This window comes from Squalius cephalus (genome assembly GCF_949319135.1).
Source record: "Squalius cephalus genome assembly, chromosome: 10".
Lineage (NCBI taxonomy): Eukaryota > Metazoa > Chordata > Actinopteri > Cypriniformes > Leuciscidae > Squalius > Squalius cephalus.
The window spans coordinates 26,726,547-26,749,626 of record NC_137131.1 but is presented as its reverse complement, the minus strand read 5'-3'; the positions used below and the strand labels follow the sequence as shown (position 1 = coordinate 26,749,626).

At 39.4% G+C, this 23,080-nt stretch overlaps 1 long non-coding RNA gene across 1 annotated transcript; it reads right to left on the bottom strand.

Moving 5' to 3' along the window:
* Positions 1-1,015: 1,015 nt before the first annotated feature.
* Positions 1,016-2,190, bottom strand: LOC307166494. The gene is made up of 3 exons (XR_013822639.1): positions 2,038-2,190; positions 1,523-1,725; positions 1,016-1,436 (listed from the first exon to the last, which is right to left on the bottom strand). It is a non-coding gene; the product is annotated as an uncharacterized lncRNA (long non-coding RNA).
* Positions 2,191-23,080: the final 20,890 nt, after the last annotated feature.

The window sequence follows — 23,080 nt, the reverse complement described above, 5'->3', positions numbered from 1 at the left end:
ATCATAATTTTCATTATCAATTCAGTTGTGCTGCTAAATCCTTTTGTGGAAACGATGAATAGAAAGTTCAGACAGAATATGCACAACATACAGTACTGTGCAAAATTCTTAGGCATGTTAATATCCCCACCCCAAAAATGTCCCCAAAAATGGTTTTAAATCAGTTATTTATATATTTTGCTGGAGTGTGTCAGTAAGAAATATCAGTTTACATTTCCAAACATTCTTTTTGCCATTAATTGTAATAATCCAGCGAGATTTCTGTATGCACAAGGAATCTGACAACAGCCGGTATGATCTGATCTCACCATCATCGAGTCCGTCTGTGATTACATGAAGAAACAGAAAAAACTGAGACAGACTAAAGAACTGCGGGAACGTCTCCGAGATGCTTGAAGAAACATTCGTAAAGAAATCTGACTTGTACAAAGGAGCTTATCTTAGATTCTGAACTCAAATAAATTTGTGTTGAGATGTCTGGCTACCAATTATTCAAGTGAATTCATAAATCATGTTTGAAAATCACAGTTTTTTTTAGATATAGATATTTGAGATCTGCAAAGAACAACACATACTAGAAAAGCAATGTGGTGACTGGGCTTGAGGACACACAAAAAGCCTATCCTGAGAACAGTTGAGAAAGTCAAACCCATCATCACAATGCAAATGCTTCGAGACAGACAGCCTTTGGCATCTTAGCCATGAATAATCTTAGTATAGCCAACATCTTAGTTCATCATTTTATCAGAAGAGCTGTAACTACTAAGACTATGAATACATAAGAACCAATGCTTAATTCAAGGACAAATCTATCCTGAAGATTGAGTCTATATTGCCACCTAGTGGACACTCCTGTGAAATGATATTGTACAAATTGTACAAAAAGCAAATTTTCAGTTAAATTCAAATCATTCTTTAATGTTTTTAACACTAAACAAGAACACCATCCCTTCCGGTTACTTTGTTTTAACCTTAACGTTGTAATGCATTATTTTATAGATGTACTGTAATGAAATTCAAAATTGTGCTTAGACTAAGATTAAAACATAAATATGCTTCAACTGGCAGAAGTGAATGATTGAAATAAATTGGCAAAAAGTAATGCTCAGCAATGATTTGTTCAACGCATCTATATAAATTAACATTAAATACTGAGAGGTCATTCAAAACAACAAAATCACTTAAAACAACACTGGCCTGAGCTCAGTAGTTTATAAACCAACTAATTTCACATATTTTTTTAACAAAGAACTAACATCCTTATACTTCGGCATCAGCAAACTGGTCAGCCACTACAGTATAAACAATGCGGACCCATTTGACAGGTTTAATGTGGTGAACTGCTGGGCTGTAGTGTCCCTGGTTTGAGCTTGGGCCATTCTGGACGTTACAATGAAACATCTCCTTTTCTTCTGTAATCAAGTCATCTCCAGGATCTGTGGTAGGCATACAGACATAAATAGCTTATTACAAAATTTATGAAACAGAGATTCTATAAAACATTATTTGTACATGAAATTACCATAAGGAGGCTGATTCTCATTTTCTATGCGTTGTGAAATCTCCTCTAACTCCTTTTCCCAGTCCTCTTCCTGAATAGGGGACTGTGGCTGTGGCTTGATGCTCTGGTTACCCATCCGAGGAAATGTTTTCTTTGCTCTTCTTTGTCTCCACTTGTTTGGGTGCATTTCTTCTTCACATAGAGATAAGCTCTACCTCCAGATACTAGAATGATAAAACGTGTGAAAAGCAAACAACACGTAAAGATTCCATTCTGGTACTGTTGGATACATTTCTGGGCTTTTACCAGGTCATCACAAACCGTTTTACAAAATCCTTGTATTTAAGATTAAGGTTTCAAGATTAAATTCAATTTTCGTTTACTCTTCCACAATCCGTTGAGAAAAATGCACTTGAGTTAACCCAACTTTTTGTAAATTTAACTGAAGGTAGACTATGAAACTATGTTTTGTTCAAAATTAACAACATTTAGTCAATACATCATCAATCCTTCTTCCAAACGTGTTTTTGTCTTACCCTGATTCACTATGGTAAGCCTGTTATAAGTGCAATATCATAGACCCGTCGGGATGGTTTCGCAGAAAATTGTGTACATACGTCACTCGCCCGTGTGTGTGTCGTCATATCCGTAAATAGAGAAAAGTTGCTCCGGCCACTCTGACGCGTGAATGGTGTCTATGTGTGGGAGTGGCATAGTTTAGATGTCACAACTATGGTCACAACGAGCAAGAAAGTTTGGTTTGCCAACCGCCATTAAACCTGAGAAGAAGAAGAAGAAGAAGAAGAACAACGAGCAAGAAGAAGGTTGACACGATGCAGCTAAATCTCTCACCCGTTTTAAAAACGAACAGAGGAGAGTCTGCTAGCAAAAAGAGAATGCGACAGAGCTCACAATAAAATGAGAATCAACATTGACCTGGCTTTTCGTAGAGGGCGACAGCTGGTGGATTTCAAATGTTGTAAAAACTATGCGGCGATGGCGTTTTATTATTCAACAGGTGAGTTATTTTATTGAACAGATAAACTGCTATAGGATAGGTAGCTCGCTAACAAATCATTGTAAAGCATTATCTATTGTGAAGGGTCATTTCATTATGAGTTGTTGTGCTGTGCTGGAATTGATTTATTTTCAAGGAAGTACTGTCTGTGTGGGTCAGTCAGTCAGCTTGAGATCCTTTCCATCTAAACCGGTTAACTTATATCTTTTGAGACTTTTTGTAAATATTTTATAAGCAGTAGGATAATCGGTCTTTGGCCAGAATATCAGTTATAAAAAATTGCAAGTTTTTTTTTTTTTTTAACCATATCAGACTGGCAATCGTCATAATAGCTTTTTTTTTCCATTAATTTAAAAGTATAATTTAAGTGTTTCAAATTAGTCAAAATAGCAGCATAAAATATTGTATGCGTAGGTGACATATCATTGGATTTTCATGTGTTTATTCATCCGCGGTCATGCAAAGCCGATGCACAACCAAAACAGTGGCTGAATCCGAAATCGCCCCCTAAACCCTCATTCACTATTCCCTACGTTAGTCCACTAATACTGTTCACTTGAAGGAGTTAATGAAAACGAGTAAGTGAATTCGGACAGCTGTTGAGTGTAAATCGGCACTCGTTATTGCAGTTCAATGTGGGATTGAATAAGTGCACTTAATAACGTCCACTATGGTTTCGAACACCACTACAAATGGCGGTCCTCTCACGCCCTATTTGAGGGTTTAGTGGACGATTTCGGATTCAGCCAGTGTTCTTTTGCAAAATGCATGCAGTTTTGTTTTTAACCGCTAGAGGGCCAAAAACAAAATTACATGTGCCCGGTTTCACAGACAAAGTTTATAAGCCTAGTCCCGGGGCCTGTTCTTCGTACGACGCTAACTCAGTTAGCTGGATTTGATTGTTAGCGATTTGGCATGATCTTGGATTGTTTGATTCTTCGACGCTCATCCTGGGGCCCGTTCTTCGTACGTTGCTTATACATCCGAGATCAAATGACACATCCAAGATGATATCATCGTGCGAATCATGATCTGGCTAAGGCCGTTCACACCAAGGACGATAACTATAAAGATAACGATATAATTCTAAAAATCGTTCTCCATATTAAAGAACAACAGAGTTCACACCACAACTATAACGATAAAGATATGAGGAACGATATCGTTGGGATCACTTTCAGAACGATTTTTTTCCAGCTGTCGAACGATAAAACACTGACAGCCAATCAGAATCCATTCTAATTTAAAGGTCTCGCGCATTTAAAATGGATCTGGATCATCCGGGGCGCGCTCGTGCTTAAAATAAAAAGACCGTTATCGGTCGCTGGTGTGGACGCATTTATAGTTATCTTTATCGTTATCTTTATAGTTATCGTGCTTGGTGTGAACGGGCCTTAACTCGGTTCTTCGAACACACTTGCCGGATATGATTAGTATCGCTGGATTGAGTTATCTGAGATAATTGCGCGTTCATGCGCTGGTTAAAAAGGGATATGTATCGATATAGAAACATTGATCAGCAACGCTGCTATTGGCTGCTCAGTGTGGCCAAAGAGCGCGCTCAGTTTTTCTCCTCAGCAGAGCAAGAACTAATAGTCGAAGTTTATTCTGAATTTTAATGTTTAATCAAAACGCCAGGGAACACCTCAAAGTCTGCAAAAGCCAGGAGAGAGGGCTGGCAAAAAGTAGCAGACAATTTAAATCCGTTAGAAGTGGCCATGTTAGACGTTTTTATCACTTATTAGCCTATATTTTTGTATTTTAATAATTGCATAATTACTTTGTACATTGTAATGTCAGTCACCATACTAGAACATGGGAACAAATAAAAGTGAAGTACAAAAATATTCTACATAATGGTAATTTTTAGTTAAATTATAGTCTCTTTTATAAAAGGTACTGTTAAATAAATGGTGTTCTGTTTATAAAAGCAACCAAGAAAAAGGCAAGGCAAGGCAAGTTTATTTATATAGCACATTTCATACACAATGGCAATTCAGAGTGCTTTACATAGAATAAATTAAAATAATAAAAGAAATAAGAATAATTAAAACAGTTTAGAAAAATAAAATAAAATACAGTACAAACAGTCGGACGAACAGTGGCACAGTGCTCATTCAGTAAATGCATAGCTAAACAGAAGTGTTTTGAGTCTGGATTTGAATGTGACTATTGTAGGAGCACATCTGATCTCTTCTGGAAGCTGGTTCCAGCTGCGGCTGGCATAATAGCTAAAAGCGGACTCGCCATGCTTAGAGTGAACCCTTGGTATTTCTAGCTGATATGATCCTAATGATCTGAGTGATCTGTTGGGTTTATATTCAGTGAGCATATCTGTAATGTATTGAGGTCCTAGGCCATTGAATGATTTATATACCAGTAATAATAAAAAAAAATCAAATCTAAATCAAATCTAAAATCAATCCTAAATTTAACTGGGAGCCAGTGTAAAGACCTGAGAACTGGTGTGATGTGTTCATATTTTCTGGTTCTGCTCAGAATCCTGGCGGCAGCGTTCTGTATGAGCTGCAACTGTCTTATGGTCTTTTTGGGAAGGCCAGTGAGGAGTCCATTACAATAATCCACCCTGCTGGTGATGAAAGCATGCACAAGTTTCTCTAAGTCTTGTCTGGAAACAAAGCATCTAATTCTTGCAATATTTTTCAGATGATAGTATGCTGATTTAGTTATTGCTTTGACATGACTACTGAAACTAAGGTCTGACTCTAGGGACACACCGAGATTCCTGACTTGATTTTTAGTTGTTTGACCCCTAGAGTGAAGGTATGCGTTCACCTTGAGAACTTCATCTTTGTTTCCAAACGCAATGACTTCAGTTTTGTCTTTGTTTAACTGAAGAAAGTTTTGACACATCCAACTGTTGACTTCGTCAATGCATTGGCACAGGGAGTCAATGGGGCTGTAATCGTTAGGCGATAGGGCTAAGTAGAGCTGTGTGTCGTCTGCATAGCTGTGGTAAGCAATTTGGTTCTTTCTCATTATTTGGCTCATTGGGAGCATATACAGGTTGAACAGGAGTGGTGCAAGAATTGAGCCTTGAGGGACTCCGCATGTCATGGATGTCCACTCAGACTTATGGTCACCTATACTCACATAGTAACCTCTCCCATCTAAGTATGACCTGAACCATTTTAGGACTATCCCAGAAAGCCCCACCCAGTTTTCCAGCCTGTCAAGAAGTATGTTATGATCGACAGTGTCAAATGCAGCACTAAGGTCAAGTAGTACTAGCACTGATAATTTGCCTGAATCAGTATTTAAGCGAATATCGTTTATTATCTTTATGAGCGCTGTCTCTGTGCTGTGGTGCGGTCGGAAACCAGACTGAAAATTGTCAAAGGATCCATTCAAGCTCAAGAATTTGTTCAGCTGATTGAAGACAACTTTTTCAATGATCTTGCCTATGAAAGGAAGATTTGAGATCGGTCTATAGTTGCTTAATATGGTCTTATCCAGATTGTTCTTTTTCAGGAGGGGCTTGACAACTGCAGTTTTCAGGGAGTATGGAAAACTCCCAGAGCGAAGTGAGACATTTACCACTTCTAGGAGATCTGCTTCTAAACTGTTTAACACACTTTTGAAAAATGATGTGGGAAGTGTGTCAAGAGCGCATGTTGATGTTTTAAGGTGCTGTACAGTTTCTTCCAAAATTTTGCCATCAATTTCTTTGAAATCAGACATAGTAACTACTTTCTCTGGTGGTTTGATCTGTCTGACCTCAGTGCAACTCAAGGATGTGCTGATCACCTTTCTGATATTACTGATTTTCTCAGAGAAGAAAGAAGCAAACTCACTGCACTTGTTCTCTGAGAGCATTTCACTGGGAATCTGGCTTGGAGGGTTTGTCAGTCTTTCTACAGTAGCAAAAAGAGTGCGTGTGTTGTTTAAATTGCTGTTTATAATATTTGAGAAGAAAGTCTGTCTAGCTTTGCCTAGTTCCATATTGAAAGCATGAAGGCTGTCTTTGTAGATGTTATAATGGACTACAAGTTTTGTCTTCCGCCACATGCGCTCTGCTTTTCTGCATTGTCTTTTCATATTTTGCACTGCTGTTGAGTTTCTCCAAGGTGCTTTTTGTCTGCCACTCTTCTTCCTGACTTTAACAGGAGCAATATCATCAATTACACCTTTAACTTTTGAGTTAAAAGAATCAAGGAGAAAATCAACAGAGTCTGCAGATATGCTTGGTGTTAAGGATATAGCCTTCATAAATAGTACACTAGTGTTCTCATTTAAGCATCTCTTCTTGACAGACACAGATCTAGCTTCAGTGGCAGGAGAGATCAATATATCAAAGAAAATACAGAAATGATCAGACAGTGCTACATCCTTAATAACAATTAAGTAAATGTTTAGACCCTTACTGATAAGTAAATCTAGAGTGTGTCCACGATTGTGTGTGGGTCCATGTACATGCTGAGTCAGATCAAAAGTTTTTAAAACAGTTTTGATTTCTTTTGCCATATTGTTTTCTGTATTATCTATGTGAATGTTAAAATCTCCTGCAATGGCAAAACAGTCAAACTCTGTGGTAATTGTTGATAACAGTTCTGTAAAGTCCTCAGCGAAGGCTGGAGAGTATTTTGGAGGCCTGTAAATAATGATAAGTAAAATGCGTGGAGCACCTTTCAACACAATACCCAGATATTCGAAAGAAGGGTAATTCCCAAATGATATTTGCTTACATTGATAGATATCTTTAAAAAGAGCAGCTAGACCCCCACCTCTCTTAACAGCTCTGCAGACACTCATAAAAGTAAAGTTAGGAGGGGCTGTTTCATTGAGGACTGTTGCACTGCAGCTGTCTTCTAGCCAGGTTTCATTTAGAAGCATAAAATCCAGGTTGTTTGTGGTTATTAAATCGTTGACTAGAAGTGATTTATTTTTAAGTGAACGAATGTTTAAAAGTGCTAACTTAACAGTCTTACTTTTTGTCCCCACATCAATCTTACTTTGACGTGTAATAGGCACCAGAATAGTTAGGTTTGCTACACGGCTATTGAAGGCCTTAGATTTTCTATCTTGTAATAAAACAGCAATAGAGAAAGATACAGGCACACTGGGTTCCCGCTTGTTCTGTAAACATTTGAGAAAGTTACTGTTATCAAAACGGGGACCCGACACATATCACTGAGAGCTGGTATCAGTTGTTTTTGGTTCACCTCGAGCAGATGGAGGAGGGTGTGGGCCCTGGCGTTGTGGCAGAGGCCGAAGAGCTCTCACAGAAGGAGGGGGAGGGCGAGCTGGGCCCGCAGGCTTGGGCGGTAATGGTGCCTGTCGTTTTTTGGTTGGTATCTGGGGGCTTGCAGCAAAAGAGTGGGATAGTCTGGTTCCAGCATACACCAGTTCTTCCATTTTCTGTGAGAAACACAGTAGTGGCGATGCTGGAGAGAGGGATAGCGTGTCTGGTGAAAGGGGCTGTTGCTCTGGTGTTATAGGAGGTTGTGATATGCTGTCCTGGCTTCCCTGGCTGTTTTCCAGGAAGTCGTCCTTGGGTGCTGAATCTTCAAGCAGTTCTGATATGTCTCTCTGTGGGCAGGGCTCAGCTGAGATTGTGTCCGTGAGCAGAGGTTGTTGTGGCGGAGTGGTGTTATCATTGTCCTTGTGTGATATGTCAACCGCATGTCCATTTTGCTGCTGAAGTGAAGTCCCGTGGTCATTCATACTGTGTCCATGTGTGTGTGTGCCGTTCAGATTGAGTGGATTGGCACAAACTGCAGAAGGATGATTGAGGGAGAAGTAGAAATTGTCCTTTAACACTCTTGAACCAAGTTTGTTTGGGTGATGGCCATCCCGATGAAAAAGTTGTCTCTGACTCCAGAAAAGATTGAAATTGTCAATGAAGTTTACTCCTTTTATATTGCAGGTTTTTTGTAGCCATGTATTTAGCCCAAGCAACCGTGAAAACCTGTTTGTTCCTCTTGCTGGGAGAGGTCCACTGATGAATGTTTGAACTTTCAGTCTTTTAAGTGTTTCAAAAAGTTAATTGAAATCCTTCTTAAGGAGTTCTGACTGCTCTTTATGAATATCATTCTTCCCCACATGTATGATGAGTCGATTTGCAGTCTTATGTTTCATCAGAATGTTCTGAAGTTCCCTGTTTACATCAGAAGTTGTTGCTTGTGGAAGGCAGCATGTAGTTGTATCCCTGCCGCTAATGTTTCTGATTATGGAGTCCCCCACTATCAGAGTCCTGGGCTCGGCTGCGCTCTGAGCTGAGTGCCGCTGTCTGCTCGACAGTCTGTGTTCGATCACATTCATCACATTTGGGGATTCCTCATTTACATTCATTAGCACTTCAAATCTGTTCTCAAGATGTATAGGCGGTGGTAGAAGACCAATGTTTGCAATCCTTGTCAGAGCTGTATCTGGGGTAGAGGATGCTACTGCGGCAATATGTGATGCTCGTGACAATCTGTCTCGAGTGCCTTTGGGTCTAGCTCCCTGTTTGTGCCATCGATTAGTAAGTCGATCGGCTTGTTTCTCTACCTGTCGAGGAGTACTAGTTTCATGGGACTCACCGGTATGCTGAGGGTGTCCATGACGATGCTCTGTTGTGTGCTCCGTCTGGTTTGGTGGTCCCGTAAGTAACTTTGTTTCGAGAACTGCAATCCTTTGTAAAAGTCTGTGGCAGTTAGTGCAGCAAGTAGATTCTTGAACCTGAAGAGGCATTTTCTCTCTTATCCGTATGAATGTAGGCAGTTGTGTTTTCCTTTCCCGGTATGTAAACTGGTCGGGTAAAAGAATTCTGCGTTTTTGTAGTAATCCAAACTTTGTTGTCTGAGCACTGTGCTGTTTGCTGAAGTTAAAATTAGGTGATAAAAGGAAATAAAATATAAAAATATAGGAGATAAAATGTAAAAGCGATAGAGCAAAGCGTGGAGCAGTAAGCAAGAGCGTCCGAACAGTAGCTGAGCAGGAAGTCTGAAAAAGGCTGAGAAAAAATAGAAAAGATCTTAGTAGCCTAACACTGTAAAATATTTTTTGCTGCATTAAATTAAGGCTGTAAAGTCATTTCAACTGTTAAATCTTGAGTAATGATAAATTGCTTTGACTTGTGAAAGTGAAAACTGATAAACTTATGTTAATGTAAAAATATTTTGCCATGAGTTATTGATCACATTTCCCCCCAGTGTAGTTCATTGTAATGACATTGTGTTTTCCTCTTTTGTGCACTTTTACATAATACACCAACACTTGTATCTGTTCCCAAGAAAGTGGTGGCTGAAATATGTGCAGTAAGTGGACATTTTCTAACTTTCCAAAGGAAAGAAAGTATAAGACTTTGTAATGTCCATTTGTTTCCATTGCACTGGACAGTGAATAAACCCTCTCAGATAACTCTCATATGGAGGAACTAGCCTACATGCAAGTGCATAAATAACTTTACTTCATTTATACTTGTATGCTTTATGGCTGCAATATAAGTTGCAGGATTCCACATCTACAGAAAGGCCTACAGAAGAGTCTGCACAGACAGAGGAGACATAGGCCTACAGGTGGGCAGTGTATAGCCAACTTTTCCTTTTTATTTGTTGCATGAGGCATGTGTCTAATATCTCTTGTTGCAGGCACTTGACCACTGGCTTTTCTTTACAAAGAACAATTGAAATAAAACTCAAGGAACTAAGCATATTTGTCTTTTATTAAAGCTACACTGTGTGATTTTTACCCCCATCTAGCGGTGAAATTGTATATGACTACCCAGTGAATATTAGCTTCTGTTCCTCTCAATTCCGAGGGCGTTTTAACTCCTACGGTGGCCGTATTATTCCAAGATTAACATGGCTTCCAGTTATCGACTTCGTCCATGACAATAATAAACAATACGTCTAAAATGAATAAAACTACAGGACAGATGTCAGGAGGTAAACGTCACCCTTGGAATCGGCTATCCCAGCATAATCAGATTAGGCTAACGTTACAATGTGTACAAAGTAAAAGCAATTAAAAATAAATAAAATTTACAGTGTCCTTTTTTTATGTATAGCTTAAAAAATTGCGCCTTTAAAACTATTCATCACCTGTGATCCGTCGCAGCACAAATTTATGTTACAAGGTAAACAATACTTTTTCACCACTGACGCGAGGATGAAGTTATACTAGAGGTCGTTCTGGCGTTATGCACAACCATGCTATGGTTAGACAAGCAACTACAAAACTTCGAATTTACACAAATGAATTACAACAGGCTGAATTACCTGTCGAGAAGAAAGCAGGCAACCTCGGCGTCTGTTTTAAAATCTTCTCCTCATGAGCTCTTACCATCTGGGAAAAGTTACTCCAATATTGACTATGGTCTTGCTGATTTGCCTGTCGCGTTGACGTTTTAATTCTCTCTTTCAAATATGAGTACGCACGCACACACACACATACCACACTATCTTTCAAATCTGCCGGCACTCGAGAGCTCGCGAGTAATCTCCCCCTCGCATTCGTCACGGTGTCACTGAGTGAAAAACGCAAAAGGCGAAGCTTGAATTTACAGGCATGTCCCTCTTTGGCTAATGTAGTTTCAAGATGGAGGGGCAACATGGCGACCGGCATTCGAACCCCTCACCCGTATGTACTTTCAATGGCAGATTATAAACTTAAGAGAATACTTTATTACTTGAAAGAAGTAAATATACATTAATGAGCACATATATTTTTGAAAGAACTAAGTGTTTTTTGCTAAGAATCAACTAAAAAAGTTACACAGTGTAGCTTTAAACATTTAATGAAAAGTGTTTTTTTTTTTTTTTGGCAATGTTGTGTAATATGGCACATGCAACAATGTCACAGGCCCTGTCAGGTGTGCAACCCCTCAGACTTTTCAGACACTGAAATCTTCCCTTTAGTTAGCCAAAGTTCATTTCATTGTGTGGCCTTGTCCTGGCTAGAGCTGCATTGTAACTGGTTTGGGTCAGGGAATGGGGTCATAAAACACCTGTCTGCAGGCAGGAACATGTCATAATCACCAATGAAAAAATGCAGTTCTGTTAGGATCAGCATAAGTGTATGTAATACAGTGAGCTTGATATTTAATTGTCAAACTTTTCTTACCACTTTCAAATAATGTGCATAAATGTGAATCTCTGAAAATTCTTAAGTCATGCACAGATCCTGGCCATTTTGCTTTCACATTTGTGATATGGAAGATTTTAGTCAACTGCCTTTTTTTATTTGATATAATATTACTAATCTGGAATATTAAGAATCACAATAGTAACTGGGCTGCACATTTACATTGTGAATCCCCTTTCTGTTCACATAATCCCCTTCATTAACAGGAGATTGAGTGAAAATGAGCATTTCACCCCCCCTTTAACTTTAATATATGACTAACTAATGCACAATTATGCCAATAGGATATGGCAAATTTTACTTCACATATGCTATTAGTTTTTTTTTCTCTCATTTTTGTTGACAGGAGTAATTTTTGTTTGGATACCTCAAAATTAATTAGTTTTCCTCACCTTACCAAATGTAGATGTTTTAATGTCTTGATGCAGTCACTGAGTGAAAATGCAAACAGTTATAACTTGATTATGGCAATTCATGCAGGCTTTTATTATTAGGGCCCAAGCCCTGAAAGGGCGAAGGTCCTATTGTTTTCGGTAGGATTATTTATTAGGGCCCAAGCCCTGAAAGGGCGAAGGCCCTATTGTTTCCGGTAGGATTATTAGAGCCCAAGCCCTGAAAGGGCGAAGGCCCTATTGTTTCCGGTAGGATTATTAGGGCCCAAGCCCTGAAAGGGCGAAGGCCCTATTGTTTCCGGTAGGATTATTAGGGCCCAAGCCCTGAAAGGGTAGAGCCCAAGCCCTGAAAGGGCGAAGGCCCTATTGTTTCCGGTAGGATTATTAGGGCCCAAGCCCTGAAAGGGCGAAGGCCCTATTGTTTCCGGTAGGATTATTAGGGCCCAAGCCCTGAAAGGGCGAAGGCCCTATTGTTTTCGGTAGGATTATTAGGGCCCAAGCCCTGAAAGGGCGAAGGCCCTATTGTTTTCGGTAGGATTATTATTATTATTAGGGCCCAAGCCCTGAAAGGGCGCAGAGCCCTATTGTTTTCATCAGGATTATTATTAGGGCCCAAGCCCTGAAAGGGCGAAGGCCCTATTGTTTTCGTAAGGATTATTAGGGCCCAAGCCCTGAAAGGGCGAAGGCCCTATTGTTTTCGTAAGGATTATTTTTTTTCTTTTTAGGGCCCAAGCCCTGAAAGGGCGAAGGCCCTATTGTTTCCGTAAGGATTTTTTTTTTTTTTTTTTTTCATTATTTTTTTTTTTGCCTTTTTGCCACTTTTGGGGCCCTTAATATGCTCAAAAACTCTTGAAATTTTGCACACACGTCAGAACCTGCGGCCATCAGGGCCGGGCTGAAGCTGGTACTGGGGCGTGGCAGGGGGGCTCGACAGCGCCCCCTGGAATGGGGTCCGAAAACTTGGTCCATAAATCAAACACGCTTGCATGTAATAATATGAAACTCAGTACACATATAGATCTCATCGGGCCGAACAACTTTCGTGCTCTAAGTTTTACAAAAGCCCAACAGGAAGTCGGTTATTATACGTTGTTTGGAAAACGCATACAATGGAATGTGAAATACTCCTCCTAGGGATTTCATCCGATCGCCACCAAACTCGGTGAGAATAAAGTCAAGACATTGAGGATGAATTCTTGCGAACGGATTTTTGATATCTCGAACGGTTTGGCCGTGGCGAGGAAACGAATTTATGGCGAATAATGGGACACAGGAAGTGTGTTATAACTTCTGCATACATTAACTGATCTTGATGAAACTTCAGCAGTGTGTTCGTTGTAAGAGGCCGATCACATGGATGTGACTATTGTGAGTCAAAGTTATAGCGCCACCAACTGGCAGCAGGAAGTGTGTCACTTTCAAAATGCTTTGAAGTCACCCTCTTAATTTTACCCGATTTGCTTCAAACTTTATGTGTATAATGTAAACACAGGGCAGATGTAGACCTGTGAAAGGATTATTGATATCTTAGATACTGTTGCTGTGGCAACGCATCAAGTTTTAATATTCTTTTCGGATGCGTTTGAGACTCTTAACATGCTTGAAATTGGATGAAACTCGACAGACACATAACACTTATTAGCCAGTAGACATGTGAAAAGTTTCAGAAACGGGCGTGGCAGGGGGGCTCAACAGCGCCCTCTTGAACAGGGTCTGAAAACTTGGTCCATATATCAAACACGCTTGCATGAAATAATATGAAACTCGGTACACATATAGATTTCGTCGGGCCGAACAACTTTCCCTCTGACAAGTTTCACGCCAGCCCAACAGGAAGTCAGCTATTATGGGTTGTTTGGAAAACGCTTGCTGTGGAATGTGATGTACTCCTCCTAGAGAATTCATTCAATCACCTCCAAACTCAGTCAGCATGAAGTAAAGACATTGAGGATGCTAAATTGCGGACGGATTTTTGATATCTTGAACGGTTTGGCCGTGGTGAGGAAACGAATTTATGGCGAGAAAAGAGAGACACGAAGTGTTATAACTTCTGCATACATCAACTGATCTTGATGAAACTTCAGCAGTGTGTTCGTGGTAAGAGGCCGATCAGATGGATGTGACTATTGTGAGTCAAAGTTATAGCGCCACCAACTGGCAGCAGGAAGTGTGTCACTTTCAACATGCTTTTGACAAAAGTGGGGGGGTTAGTTTTAAATACAGTAAAAAAAAAATGTTTTTATATTGTTCTCATCAAGCCGGACAACTTTCTAATTTACATTCATTAGCTCAGAGCAAAAGGAAGTCAGATATTTTGGTCTGAATGTGGATTTTTTTGCAAAATCAGCCTATGAATTTTTAGCCACTCCTCTTAAACTATTTATTTTATTCCCACCAAACTTTTTCAACATGATGAAAATACATTAAATATGCTAAATTGTGAATGGATAATAAATATCTCAAACGGTTTTGCTATGGCGAGGGATTAAAGTAATGTCCAAAAAGGAAAAACTAAAAGCCTCAAATTTTCTAAAAATGTAATTATATACCATTTATTTCTATATAAAAGTATACAAACATCACAACTAAACATTTTATTCTTTTTTTTCAATTTAAGAATGAATTTTAAGTTTAAAAACTGCCAGAATGGTTGTTTAGTCTAAACAATACATAAATAAAGTCAAACATAGTGCTATACTGCCCTCTTGTGTTCAAAATCAGGTAGGCCTATTATATCTATATATAAATATACTAGGTATGTGACGGTGAGAATATTTTACCACCGGTTAACTGACGTGTGACACCGCTGGGGGCTTTTTAATCGCTAACTTAAAAACTAAAGTAAAATATGTTCGTCCGCACTGACATTTATATTGGTTGAGCGAGCATTTCAAATGAATTCCTATGGAAGTAGGAATTAACTGAAAAACGTTCACTCTGTTCTGCTCGTTCCTCGCCGTGGATGCGCACCGTTATGAATGCCCGTGCAGCCATGAGCATTTTAGTTTCATTTTAAAATTAGCGCCTTTCGGGGGGTGGATTGCTTGAAATTATTTTACAAAAGCACAATTTTGTGTTTTATTGCAACTGTACACAAATATAAGTTAACACTTTGCAGTTTGAATGTCGTCCTGTATAATGATGGAGTATGTTTTTATGTGTCTACTGTTCAATCGCGCCCACGCCACACACACACACACACACACACACACACACACACACACACACGCACACGGTTTACTATCTTTGTGGGTACTCTCCATGGACTTAATGGTTTTTATACTGTACAAACTGTATATTCTATCTCCTCACACTAACCCTACCCCTAAACCTACCTATCCCATAAAACTTTCTGCATTTTTACATTTCCAAAAAAACTCATTCTGTATGATTTATAATCTTGTTTACCCATGGGGACCTCTATTTAGGTCCCCACTGTGACACGAGTCCCCATGAGTCTGTGTGCATTCAGGTTAAAGTCCCCACCGGGATAGAAAAACATGAACACACACACACACTCCAGCATTACAATCTTGACATCGCAGCCTGTTCATTATAGCCTTAATAAAATATAATAATAAAATAGTCAACCTAACATATAAAAATTACACTGCTCTAAATAGTCAGTAGTACAATTCGTACATTCACAGTAAGCACCGCTCGCTCCACTGTGATGTTTCCAAGCTAATTTTTGCGCATGTGAAGAGGATGATTTTTTCCATCAATATTGGAACACGAGTGAAGAACAAAGCCTATAATAAAGAATAGTTTAGCATCCAAATACATTGCAAATGTTGAAACATTTTGATTCTGATGAGAGGGTTACGTGAGCCCAACACTGCTTACTTTCATTTTTACTTTTACATTAAATTTAAAGGATTTGTTGTGGAATATTTTGAGTGTATCATAAAATCTGAATAAAAAAATAATAATAATAATAAAAAAAAAAAAAAATGAATGAATGAATGAATAAATAAATAAATATATATATGTATGTATATATATATATATATATATATATATAGCTGCGAGCAGCGATAAAGGGCCAAAGCCGGCGGCACCGCCACCCTAAAGGCACCGGGGTTGCGGTGCCACCGGCTTGGGCCCGTAATCGCTGCTCGCAGCTATATTTATTATTAGGGCCCAAGCCCTGAAAGGGCGAAGGCCCTATTGTTTTCGGTAGGATTATTTATTATTATTATTATTATTATTATTATTATTATTTTTCTGTCAACCTTTCGGGCACTTTTGAGACCCTTAACGTGCTCGAAAACTCTTGAAACTTTGCACACGGGTCAGAACCCGTGGCCATCAGGGCTGGGCTGAAGCTGGTACCCGGGCGTGGCAGGGTGGCTCGACAGCGCCCCCTTGAACGGGGTCCGAAAACTTGGTCCATAAATCAGACACGCTTGCATGTAATAATATGAAACTCGGTACACATATAGATCTCATCGGGCCGAACAACTTTCGTACTTTTACTTTTTACGCCAGCCCAACAGGAAGTCGGCTATTATGGGTTGTTTGGAAACGCATGCTGTGGAATTTAATGTACTCCTCCTAGGAAATTCTTTCATTCGCCTCCAAACTCAGTCAGCATGAAGTCAAGACATTGAGGATGCTAAATTGCGGACGGATTTTTGATATCTCGATCGGTTTGGCCGTGGCGAGAACACGAATTTATGGCGAATAATGGAAACAGGAAGTGTGTTATAACTTCTGCATACATTAACTGATCTTGATTAAACTTCAGCAGTGTGTTCGTTGTAAGAGGCCGATCACATGGATGTGACTATTGTGAGTCAAAGTTATAGCGCCACCAACTGGCAGCAGGAAGTGTGTCCCTTTCAAAATGCTTTGAAATCACCCTCTTATTTTTACCCGATTTGCTTCAAACTTTATGTGTATAATGTAGACACACGGCAGATGTAGACCTGTGAAAGGATTTTTGATATCTTTAATACTGTTGCCATGGCAACGCTTTAAACTTTAATATTCTTTTTTGATGCTTTTGAGACTCTTAACATACTTGAAATTGGATGAAACTCGACAGACACATCACATTTATTAGCCCCTAGACATGTGCAAAGTTTCAGAAACGGGCATGGTGAGGGGCTCAGTAGCGCCACCTTTAGTCATAAGTGGGGGGGTTAGTTTTATCAACAGCAACAAAACTTGGTATGTGTATTGTTCTCATCAAGACGGACAACTTTCTAATTTACATTAACTATCTTCAACCAACAGGAAGAGATATTTTGGTTTGAATGTGGATTTTCTGAAGAATTTCCTCTCCCTCTCTCTGTGTCTCTGTGTGTGTGAGGGGAGGGGGGGATTTGACTATTGCTTTTATATTGTTAATCAAGGTTTCAGGGGCTTTTGGGGTCCTTAACGTGCTCAAAAACTCTTGAAACTTTGCACACAAGTCCGAACCCCCTGCCATCAGGGACGGGCTGAAGCTGGTACCCGGGCGTGGCAGGGGGGCTCAACAGCGCCCCCTTGAACGGTGTCCCAAAACTTGGTCCATAGATCAAACACGCTTGCATGAATTAATATGAAACTCGGTACACATATAGATCTCATCGGGCCGAACAACTTTCCCTAGGTCAAGTTTTACGCCAGCCCAACAGGAAGTCGGCTATTATGGGTTGTTTGGAAAACGCTTGCTGTGGAATGCGAAGTACTCCTCCTAGAGAATTCATCCAATCCCCACAAAACTCGGTGTGCATGAAGTCAAGACATTGAGGATTCTAAATTGCGGACGGATTTTTTATATCTCGAACGGTTTGGCCGTGGCGAGGAAACGAATTTATGGCGAGAAAAGAGAAACACGAAGTGGAATAACTTATGCATACATTAACTGATCTTGATGAAACTTCAGCAGTGTGTTCGTGGTAAGAGGCCGATCAGATGGATGTAACTATTGTGAGTCAAAGTTATAGCGCCACCAACTGGCAGCAGGAAGTGTGTCACTTTCAACATGCTTTTGACAAAAGTGGGGGGGTTAGTTTTAACTACAGTAAAAAAAAAATAGTACGTATATTGTTCTCATCATGCCGGACAACTTTCTAATTTACATTCATTAGCTCCAGCCATCAGGAAGTCAGATATTTTGGTCTGAATGTGGATTTTTTTACAAAATCAGCCTCTGAATTTTTAGCCACTCTTCTTAAACTATTTATTTTATTCCCACCAAACTTTTTCAACATGATGAAAATACATTAAATATGCTAAATTGTGAATGGATAATAAATATCTCAAACGGTTTTGCTATAGTGAGGGACTAAAGTAATGTACAAAAAGGAAACTAAAAGCCTCTTCTAAAAATGCAATTACCATTTGCATACCATTTATTTCTATATAAAAGTATACAAATATCACAACTAAACCCATTTTATTCTTTTTTTTTTTCAATTTAATAATAATTTATAAGTTTAAAAATAGTAATTGTACTATTTAGTCCCATAAAAGTCAAGTCATACATAGGGCTATACTGCCCTCTTGTGTTCAAAATCAGGTAGGCCTATATCTACATAAAAATATACTAGGTTTGTGACGGTGAGAATATTTTACCACTGGTTAATCTATGTGTGACACCGCTGGGGGCTTTTGAATCGCCAACTTAAAAACGAAAGTAAAATATGCTCGTCCGCACTGACATTGATAGTGGTTGAGCGAGCGTTTCAAATGAATTCCTATGGAAGTAGGAATTAACTGGAAAAACGTTCACTCTGTTCTGCTCGTTCCTCGCCGTGGATGCGCACCGTTATGAATGCCCGTGCAGCCATGAGCATTTTAGTTTAATTTTACAATTAGCGCCTTTCGGGGGGTGGATTGCTTGAAATTATTTTACAAAAGCACAATGTTGTGTTTTATTGCGACTGTACACACATATAAGTTAACACTTTGCAGTTTGAATGTCGTCCTGTATAATGACGGAGTATGTTTTTATGTGTCCACTCTTCAATCGCGCCCACGCCACACACACACACACACACACACACACACACACACACACACACACACACACACACACACACGGTTTACTATCTTTGTGGGGACTCTCCATAGACTTAATGGTTTTTATACTGTACAAACTGTATATTCTATCTCCTCACACTAACCCTACCCCTAAACCTACCTATCCCAGAAAACCTTTCTGCATTTTTACATTTCCAAAAAAACTCATTCTGTATGATTTATAAGCTTGTTTACCCATGGGGACCTCTATTTAGGTCCCCACTGTGACACGAGTCCCCATGAGTCTGTGTGCATTCAGGTTGAAGTCCCCACCGGGATAGAAAAACATGAACACACATACACACACACACACACACACACACACACACACACACACACACACAACACACATTCCAGCATTGCAATCTTGACATCGCAGCCTGTTCATTATAGCCTTAATAAAATATAATAATAAAATAGTTAACCTAACATATAAAAATTACACTGCTCTAAATAGTCAGTAGTAAAATTCGTACATTCACAGTAAGCACCGCTCCACTGTGATGTTTCAAGCACATTTTTGCGCGTGTGAAGAGGATGATTTTTTCCGTCGATATTGGAACACGAGTGAAGAACAAAGCCTATAATAAAGAATAGTTTAGCATCCAAATACATCGCAAATGTTGAAACATTTTGATTCTAATGAGAGGGTTACGTGAGCCCAACACTGCTTACTTTCATTTTTATTTTTACATTAAATTTAAAGGATTTGTTGTGGAATATTTTGAGTGTATCATAAAATCAGAATAAGGTAAGTCAAGTAATATTTTCTGTCTTTTATATATATATATCTATATAAATATAGCTGCGAGCAGCGATGAAGGGCCAAAGCCGGCAGTACCGCCACCCCGGTGCCTTTAGGTAACTAAAGGCACCGGGTTGCGGTGCCACCGGCTTGGGCCCGTAATCGCTGCTCGCAGCTATATTTAGGGCCCAAGCCCTGAAAGGGCGAAGGCCCTATTGTTTTCGGTAGGATTATTGTTTATTATTATTAGGGCCCAAGCCCTGAAAGGGCGAAGGCCCTATTGTTTTCGGTAGGATTATTGTTTATTATTATTATTATTATTATTTTTTTCTACTTCTCGGGCACTTTTGGGGCCCTTAACATGCTCAAAAACTCTTGAAATTTTGCACACACGTCAGAACCTGCGGCCATCAGGGCCGGACTGAAGCTGGTACCCGGGCGTGGCACGGGGGCTCGACAGCGCCCCCTGGAATTATGTCGGAAAAATTGGTCCATAAATCAAACACGCTTGCATGTAATAATATGAAACTCAGTACACATATAGATCTCATCGGGCCGAACAACTTTCGTGCTCTAAGTTTTACACCAGCCCAACAGGAAGTCGGTTATTATACGTTGTTTGGAAAATGCATACAATGGAATGTGAAATACTCCTCCTAGGGAATTCATCCGATCGCCACCAAACTAGGTGTGAATGAAGTCAAGACATTGAGGATGCTAAATTGCGAACGGATTTTTGATATCTCGAACGGTTTGGCCGTGGCGAGGAAACGAATTTATGGCGAATAATGGGACACAGGAAGTGTGTTATAACTTCTGCATACATTAACTGATCTTGATGAAACTTCAGCAGTGTGTTCGTTGTAAGAGGCCGAACACAAGGATGTGACTATTGTGAGTCAAAGTTATAGCGCCACCAACTGGCAGCAGGAAGTGTGTCACTTTCAAAATGCTTTGAAATCACTCTCTTATTTTTACCCGATTTGCTTCAAACTTTATGTGTATAATGTAGACACACGGCAGATAAAGACCTGTGAAAGGATTATTGATATCTTAGATACTGTTGCCATGGCAACGGATCAAACTTTATTATTCTTTTTTGATGCTTTTGAGACTCTTAACATACTTGAAATTGCATGAAACTCAACAGACACATCACACTTATTAGCCAGTAGACATGTGCAAAGTTTCAAAAACGGGCGTGGTGGAATGGCTCAGTAGCGCCACCTTTAGTCAAAAATGGGGCCTTAGTTTTTCCTAGAATCACAAAAATCGGTATGTATATTGTTCTCATCGAGCCGGACAACTTTCTAATTTACACTTAATAGCTCAAAGCAACAGAAAGTCAGATATTTTGGTTTGAATGTGATTTTTTGGAGAATTTTCTCTCTCTCTCTCTGTCTCTGAGTGTGTGAGGGGTGGGGGTGATTTGTCAGTTGAGTGAGATTTACTTTTTCATTTGTTTTTCAAGGTTTCTGGGGCTTTTGGGTCCCTAAACGTGCTCGAAAACTCTTGAAACTTTGCACACAGGTCAGAACCCGCGGCCATCAGGGCGGGGCTGAATCTGGTAGCCGGGCGTGGCAGGGGGGCTCGACAGCGCCCCCTTGAACGGGGTTCTAAAACTTGGTCCATATATCAAACAAACTTGCATGAATTAATTTGAAACTCGGTACACATATAGATCTCATCGGGCCGAACAACTTTCGTGCTCTAAGTTTTACGCCAGCCCAACAGGAAGTCGGCTATTATGGGTTGTTTGGAAAACGCTTGCTGTGGAATGTGAAATACTCCTCCTAGAAAATTCACCGTGTCCCCTTCAAACTCGGTGTGCATGTAGTCAAGGCATTGAGGATGCTAAATTGCGGACGGATTTTTGATATCTCGAACGGTTTGGCTGTGGCGAGGAATCGAATTTATGGCGAGAAAAGAGAAACACGGAAGTGGAATAACTTCTGCATACATTAACTGATCTTGATGAAACTTCAGCAGTGTGTTCGTGGTAAGAGGCCGATCAGATGGATGTAGCTATTGTGAGTCAAAGTTATAGCGCCACCAACTGGCAGCAGGAAGTGTGTCACTTTCAACATGCTTTTGACAAAAGTGGGGGGGTTAGTTTTAACTACAGTAAAGAAAAAATAGTTTGTATATTGTTCTCATCAAGCTGGACAACTTTCTAATTTACATTCAATAGCTCTGGCCATCAGGAAGTCAGATATTTTGGTCTGAATGTGATTTTTTTTTGCTAAATCAGCCTCTGAATTTTTAGCCACTCCTCTTAAACTATTTATTTTATTCGTACCAAACTTTTTCAACATGATGAAACTACATTAAATATGCTAAATTGTGAATGGATAATAAATATCTTAAACGGTTTTGCTATGGCGAGGGATTAAATAATGTCCAAAAAGGAAACACTAAAAATCTTCTAAAAATGTAATTATATACCATTTATTTCTATATAAAAGAATACAAATATCACAACTAAACCCATTTTATTCTGTTTTTGCAATTCAAGAAGAATGAAAAAGTTAAAACAGGCTATTTAGTGCTATTTGGTTCAACAAAAAAGCAAACATATAGGGCTATACTGCCCTCTTGTGTCCAAAAGGACATCAAAATAGTATATAAAACTTTTAACCAGGTAGGCCAATATTGTATTTAAATATACATTTATTAGGTAGCCTATGTGTCTGAGGATATTTTCCCACCGGTTAATCGACGTGTGACACGAGTGGGTGCTTTTAAATCGCTAATATAATAGTGAAAGAAAAATAATGATAATGTTGCACACACAAATCACACACATGTGGGAAAGAATGAACAACACTAAACCGCCATTAGGTGTCGCCAGGCATCCATCTTAATAAGCGAGTCATTGATTCATTCGTTCAAACGATTCGTTCGAATGAGTCGATCATGATTAAGACAGATGTTTATGGATTGATCATTCAATCTTTGAGTCAACCGATTCGTTAAAAATGCTGAATCGTTCAGTTATGAGAAAACACGTGATAAGTGATGGTTCTGCCGTGATCTTTGTTTAACTATTTTCGCTGCTGAAACAGAACAAAAACAGTCAACATTGCATCTAAAATGTAAGTGACTTAATTGTAACTGTTTATTTGTATGAAATCTAGGGGTGGGAGAAAAAAATTATTCTTAGATGCATCGCGATGCGGACGTGGACGATTCTGAATCGATTCACAAATGTCAAAAAATCGATTCTCTAAAAAAATATTTTTCTAATAACGTAATATTGACGGAAGGCAAAAGGCGGAACTCTAAGCGGACGTGCGTGCAGTCTGTGGCGCGCACATAACAGA